This window comes from Silurus meridionalis, chromosome 3, assembly GCF_014805685.1.
Source record: "Silurus meridionalis isolate SWU-2019-XX chromosome 3, ASM1480568v1, whole genome shotgun sequence".
In the NCBI taxonomy this organism is placed as follows: domain Eukaryota; kingdom Metazoa; phylum Chordata; class Actinopteri; order Siluriformes; family Siluridae; genus Silurus; species Silurus meridionalis.
In genome coordinates, this window is record NC_060886.1 from 32,956,949 (window position 1) to 32,964,140 (window position 7,192).

At 36.9% G+C, this 7,192-nt stretch overlaps 3 non-coding genes across 3 annotated transcripts; all 3 read right to left on the reverse strand.

The window, feature by feature from the left end:
• Positions 1–1,588: 1,588 nt before the first annotated feature.
• On the reverse strand, positions 1,589–1,661 carry trnak-uuu. Its single transcript has one exon. It is a non-coding gene; the product is annotated as a tRNA-Lys (tRNA).
• A 2,298-nt stretch (positions 1,662–3,959) lies between these two features.
• On the reverse strand, positions 3,960–4,070 carry trnal-caa. Its single transcript has 2 exons — positions 4,033–4,070; positions 3,960–4,005 (listed from the first exon to the last, which is right to left on the reverse strand). It is a non-coding gene; the product is annotated as a tRNA-Leu (tRNA).
• A 2,049-nt stretch (positions 4,071–6,119) lies between these two features.
• On the reverse strand, positions 6,120–6,201 carry trnal-uag. Its single transcript has one exon. It is a non-coding gene; the product is annotated as a tRNA-Leu (tRNA).
• Between the last annotated feature and the right edge of the window lie 991 nt (positions 6,202–7,192).

Below are 7,192 nucleotides of genomic sequence, written 5' to 3' on the forward strand. Positions count from 1 at the left end.
TGTCACTTTGCAATCTGTGTAAAATAGAGCAAATGCATTTCATACATCTTTTAACAACTGAGTTGAAGACTTGATACTGTCACTCTCAAGTCATGTTTAATATTGAGATGAGATCTGTATTTGATTTTCAGTTTAGCAACATCTAAAAAGTTTCAGAGATAAGATGTGGCAAAAGGAACAGGATAACACAAACCACAATTATATTTTCTTTAAGGCTGAATTTTTGGTTTATTGCTCCTACCATCTACCTTTCTTTGTCTGCTTGTGCTGAATTACCTGTTTGTTTTTTTTGTGATCAATATCACACATTTATCCATTGAATAGATTTTCACAACATTGTTTGTGCTGCTTTTTGTGTATGAACTTCATAGTGAAATTCATTAATGAAGAACAAGTAAATAAATAAATAAATCCTGCCGTTCATTGCGCCCCACCTGTCATATCTTTATTCTCCACTAGAGGGCCCACACTTTGAGAACCACTGAGCTAGGCTTACTTTTTTATTTTTTATCATATTGATATTTAAAGTTAGTTTTGTATTAAACTTGTTTAAACCTAGAAGCCTTTTTCTAAGACACACCACCCAGTAACAGTCACTCGTTCCTCCACTTGCTCTCAGCTCAGGTTGGTGTGCAGCACGGCAGCACTTGGTGTCTAACAAAAGCCACTATCACGTCCCTGGGGGCCTCGAACCACCAACCTTTCAGTTAACAGCCAAACGCACTGACCGATTGCACCACAGAGACATTGGCATTGTTTTTTTTGGTAATTTTGAAAGCTACATTGGCACATAAACATTAAAAAAATAAACCCTGTGTCTCTGATTGTATTATTCCCCATTCTACTGGATCCACTGCAGTTTACTGGGTGGCACCTAAAACATCAGATCCCGGGAGATGCACAGGCTAAAACTCAGAAACACACACACACACACACACACACACACACACACACACACACACACACAAAAACCCTCACCACAACCGATAAATCAAACCACATACAGAAAATAAACTCCTGAAATGTTTAATCAGATTTATTATGCAATACCTGTGCCTTCTTTGCTAAAATATACATAATTTTGAAATATTATTTGTACCTTTGTGTGTTTGCATCTATTATATTTTATTATTTGACATCTTTGTAGTTTTTCCGGTAATCAAAAATAAAATGTTTTATTGTTCATATAACAGTGACTCGTGAATTATTCTGTAAACCCACAGCATCTTCTGTGTTGCCTGTCCAGAGTAAAAACAACCCAATGTATTCACAATTCAAGTTTCAGTGACACGTCAAATAATGTCACAGTTAAAGTATGTTTAAACCAATGTTATTTGCATGGGAGGATCATGGGAATATCTTTTGGGTTTAAACAGACGACTATCGTCAGAGCCATTTGTTGGTCAAAATGAACACCATAAAGGATGCTTACCACAGTGAGACTAAACCATAATTTACTCATGTATGGGTAGGATAGGAAAACATCTGGAATGTCAGAGGAAGAGTCATGGCATTTTGACATCAAGGGAAGATTCAGACAAACCTTTGATTTTCCACCAATAAGAAGCAACGACTATTAGCTTTTTAACACCCGAACAGGGACTTGAACCCTGGACCCTCAGATTAAAAGTCTGATGCTCTACCGACTGAGCTATCCAGGCTCTGCTCACATGTCTGCTGTTGCGACACCTGGCCTCAATAAAATACTTGTCTTTGTGCAAAAAAACAAACTTGAAAACAAACTTAACATTTCATCACAGAACAAATGACTGACACTAAGTTCATTATTTCACTGTATGGTGTAACAGATTGTTTCCTGTACATATGAAAACTAACTCCTGAATCTTAATTACACCAACAATCAGGAACTTTAAATGCGGAAAATGTCAGAGACTGCAACGTGACCATCAGACTCCATTTGTCATTACAACCATGACGAGAAACATGCAAAGCCAACTCTGTGCCATGAGGCGGGTTCCTGCAGCAACTCTGACCTTTTGACACAACGTTAGCGCATCTGACTCCAGATCCGAACATTGTGTGTTCAAATCACGTCGAGGTCATGGTTGCAGCGCTCTTGCTTTGTGGCCTCTTTTAGCAGCTGTTCTATCTTTGATTGTCTAATGTGGAGACTGAATTTGTCCAAAGTGGAGTCTGTCTCATCAAATTAACATTACTATATTATAACCCTCCTATAACATGTTACCAAGCTTTGTCAGGTTTGACTCGCTAAAGGACTTGGAGGAGATGAACTGAGATGATCAGTCAAAGGGAAATTAAAATGTATCTTTATTTTAAAACTGTTATGGATTATAAATTAATATCCTTCTAAAAGTTGCTAAGTAACACCGTGACACGTGTGCGATGACGTCATTTCATCGTTGAAGTGCAAGACTGCGTCTTTATGTTACAAAGTATATAGAAAATGTAGTACATTAACACCCCATTGTACAAACAACCTATAGTACGAGCAAACGGAGATACGAGCGACCTTGCTCGCAAAATTTTACCCTGTTTCACTAGCAAATTTCGAAGGCACGAGCAAACCCATGCTGCAGGTTCCCCGTTTTTGGCGGAGTGAAGCATCAGTCGCTTAGATGATGACGTATCACTCGGTCACTCTCGTTGTTCAGTGCAGCAAAAACATAACTTTTTGTGTTATATTTTTATTTCACTAGAAATCTTGAAAAATGTCTCCCCAGAAAATCAGTGATGGTGCTGTGAAAAGGAAAGTAAATAGAATTACCATGGAAACCAAGAAGGTTACGAGCATTGTGCGCATCTCACACTCGCAATCAACCACTACCACATGAGTAAGTGTTCAATTATGTTTACATTACGGTAATGTGCAGTGTATTTGTTTGTGAAAAAGGACTACAAATACTTTTTAAGTGCAGAAATAAGCGATCGAATGAGATCTCGGAACGGATTAAATCGCTTTTACATTCATTCTTATGGAGAAAATCGGTTCGAACGTACGAGCAAATGGACCTGCGAGCAATTTTCAAGAACGAATTATGCTCGTACAACAGGGTTTTACTGTACAGAGTCTCTGTATTTTTTGAGCAGCGCTGCAGCGCCCCCTGTCACCAAACAGGTGAACACTTCATTTCAATTCAATTCAATTCATTTTTATTTGTATAGCGCTTTTAACAATGAACATTGTCTCAAAGCAGCTTTACACAGATAATGTGGTGATTAAACGTAAATATGTTAATATGTTACTTCCCAAGAAGAACAATCAATCAATCAGTGTATCGTTTAAGGCTGGTCAGGGAACATTGATGGATACAGATAAGACACTATACAGTGCATTTGAAGAAAACATTCACTTGTTTTAAGGTCAGTGTTACTCTGATATAATTTTCTTTTTTTTTTTAGAAAACGATCACAAAAACACTGAATTTTCTCAAATTGTCGGGTAATCTCAGCAAAAATATAATTATAAATATTGTTTGTATGTGTTATGTTCAAAAATAGATTAAATAAAAAAAAGATGCATATGACATACATATTAGGTCTAAACATCAATCATCGATTTTAGATGCATCTTCAATGGAATGAATTTGTGTAGGCAGAACACATCAATAAAAAGGAACTACATACCTGTTTTTACTAATGAGCCTTACTCCCTTTCCACTTGATCTACTGAACACACAATATATGTACCTTTCTCCTCTCCATCATATCAGCTACCTCTCTCCCTTTACCAGTAATAGTGATTGGGACCGGCACTAAGAGTGCACTGGCTTGTGCAACCCTATTGGCTGGGTTTTTCCTATCGATCTGTCTAATTTATATATCCATCTTCCTGCTAGTCTGTATTAACAGTTTTTTTCTGGCTGTTTTTCCCACTATTTGGTAACCATCTACTTGTTTATTCTGTATGTCTGTGTTTGAAAGACAAAGGGGAATAATTATTTCATTATTGTTTTGATTTCTAATGAAAATAAAGTTACTGTCAGAAGTGGGATTTGAACCCACGCCTCCATGTGGAGACCAGAACACTCAGTTTCCTGGAAGGTATAGAACCTTGAGTCTGGCGCCTTAGACCGCTCGGCCATCCTGACATACAAGTGTTTCTTATCCCCTCAGTGGCTGAAAAACTATTTTTAAAAATTTCTGTCTACTTGTTTGTCTTATCTATCCTTCTATTTGTGTTTCTTATCTATCTACATCAGTCTTTTCTTTTTTTCTGTCTGAATGCATATATATGCCTGCTCATCTTTCCTATCAATCTATTGATCTGTCTAATTTATATATCCATCTGCCTGACAATAAAGTTACTGTCAGAAGTGGGATTTAAACCCATGCCTCCATGTCGAGACCAGAACACTCAGTTTCCTGGAATGTATTGAACCTTGAGTCTGGTACTTTTAAATATTACTCTATCTGTCTGTCTGTCTATCTGTCTGTCCACCCAGCCATCTATTTGTCCGCCTTTTTGTCAATCTATCTGCCTGTCAGGCTTATATTTTTTTCTGAATGCCTATCTGACTGCTTGTCTTTCCTATCTACCATGCTGTCTATCTATCTATCTATCTATCTATCTATCTATCTATCTATCTATCTATCTATCTATCTATCTATCTATCTATCTATCTATCTATCTATCTATATATTTTTATTGCTGAGCAAAAAAGACATGGTGAATAAACGTGTGTTGCACTGGAGGATTAATTTCGCCTCTTTTATATTTATTTATTTTTTATTTTTTTTTTATTAAAATGATCAAACAGAAATGTTTTATACAAAAAAAATAATTAAAAATTGTGTTACATAATAAATGTATGCAGGCTGAACAACAACCATATAGAACACAAGCAGAGAAAAGATGATGATGATCAGGAATGTCTCTGTTCTTAGTCATGTTTACATCACTGACTCCCTCTGTCTCATTCATGTTAACCCCAAACTCTTGTTGCCTTCTGACTGCTTATTGTTGACTTTATAAAACTAGTCTACATCTGTGGTGTGTGAGAGCCAAACAGAAAAATTGCCATTGGTTTCTCTTTGATGCACGCAAGCCACAGTGGCCTTAAGGAAGAACCTTGTGTAGTCATGGTTAAGTGGGTAAGGTGACGGATTTAAAATCCATTGGAGTTTTCCTGCACCATGTTAAAATCTTGCCTACGTTTGTGATCTTCGTTTCTTACACATTTCCCACAGCTTGTTCTGCCAGAACACAGCTCTTTAACACTGCAGCAGAACTATTTTAAGTCAACCCTGTAGATAATTAAACCGCAAACAAAATACGTCTTCTACATTTGCGTGTTCAAGTCTTCTGTTGCTTGTTTAATACTGAAATATTTTGGCAAAATTTCACTGAATATCGAAGACTCATCCAAATGCTTGAGCATGTCTTTGGACAAAAATAGTTGAAACCTCGCTGTGACACACCAGTCTAGCTTTCATTTGACATCACTGGCTTGAACACTTGTTTTGTTATCATGATAGCTAAGCATGGTCTCTTATTTGAACAGAATCTGGTTCCAGGAATGGCACAAAAGTGTGCAGCTGTGTGGCTAAATCTGTGTGTAAATAAAGTGCAAAGGGAAAAGAATGCAATGTCAATCTGCTAGTATCCTCAGATTCTTTATTTTATCATTTCTATAGTGGCATTTTATCTTAATAATTCAATTAGGAGATGGATCATTGATTAACCATGACACTCTTATTTACAGCGTTTGTGAAAGAAAAGTGTCACATAAAAGTAAATCAGTGTATTGCATAATGTGAACAAGTGAAAAGGACAGATTTCACAACAATGCTGTACAGAGTACACTGATCTGCATAATCCAGTCCTTTATTGTTTTCTGAAAATAAGCTTAGTATGTGTGTTTTGGACCTATCTGGTTGTTCGGAGAAATAAATACAAATCATTACTTTTTGACAAAAAAAGGCTAAACTTGACAAACTAAAAGAAAAACTGTGTGCAGTGCAGGATAACCTTTGTATTCTATTTGACAAGAGCTCGTGAGACTGTTTAACATAGAGCTAAAACGAGCACCTTTTGACTAGCATTTACAGCGACCCTCAATCTCGACGGATCTAGGCTTTGGACCCGCTGATCAACATCTGCAGTATTTACGGAAGGAGATTTGACCAAATTTATAAAGTGGCAGCGGTGGGATTTGAACCCACGCCTCCAAAGAGACTGGAGCCTAAATCCAGCGCCTTAGACCACTCGGCCACGCTACCTTTTAAGCTCTGAGATAGGACTGCCAGCTTGTGGAGGAGATGCTGTTGCGGCATGCACAAAACGCGCTTAACAAAAGACTTTTGTTTCAGAACAAAGTGATAAAAAAACACACAACAGGCTGTGCAGAATTGGCAGTCCATTGCATTTCCCTCTGATTGTCAACAATCATCCACATATAATAACAGGATTCAGACGCAAGTTTTTTTGCCACTGTCGTTTTGCCACAGCTGTGACGATCTATTCCAATTGTATTTTAATTTGCATCTGTAAAAATAGCCTTATGTCTGATAAAATATTCTTAGTTCTGCAACTTTATTGTATAAGTTTTCCCTTCATATTCCTCCATATACTGTCTTCTTTTAAATCTTTAAACGTGCGCAACCAATATTCATTTGCAACAGGTCTCTTAAAAACAGCGTCTCTAAAAAGGCAATACAACATTTTCACAGAACATGTTTTAAAAGCAAACAATTTTCCTCCAAGACTCACATTCACATCTTTTTCTTCTTTGCCTTCTTCCATGTTTTCAATTCTTTTTAGCCATTCTTGAGGTATAGAGTTCTTGATTACATCATATTTATTTTCTATTCCTGTCTGCCAAAATCCTCCTTTGCCTCCTCCATTATGTCCACAATGTATTGTGTTGGTAAAAACCCCTCTTTGAATTCATATAAAACATCTCTTACTTTCATAATACCCACATCCCACCATTTCTTAAAGAATATCTCTTTCCCCTGATTTAAAATGCCATTGTTTAAGAATAAAGAGTGATTTAAAATGTTCTCTTTTTCTTGTGGATTAAAATGTACATGACATAAAAATGTGCCCCAGGCCCTCAAGAGTTCTTTATAAAAGTTTGGCAACCCCTCCGTCATTCAATTCTTTCTTTTCATCCACAGTATTTTGTCTCCAAGATTGAAGTTGCTGCACTTATTTAAGAAAAAACCCATTGTTGCTTTCCATGCCGCCTTGTTTTCTTCATCCATGTAT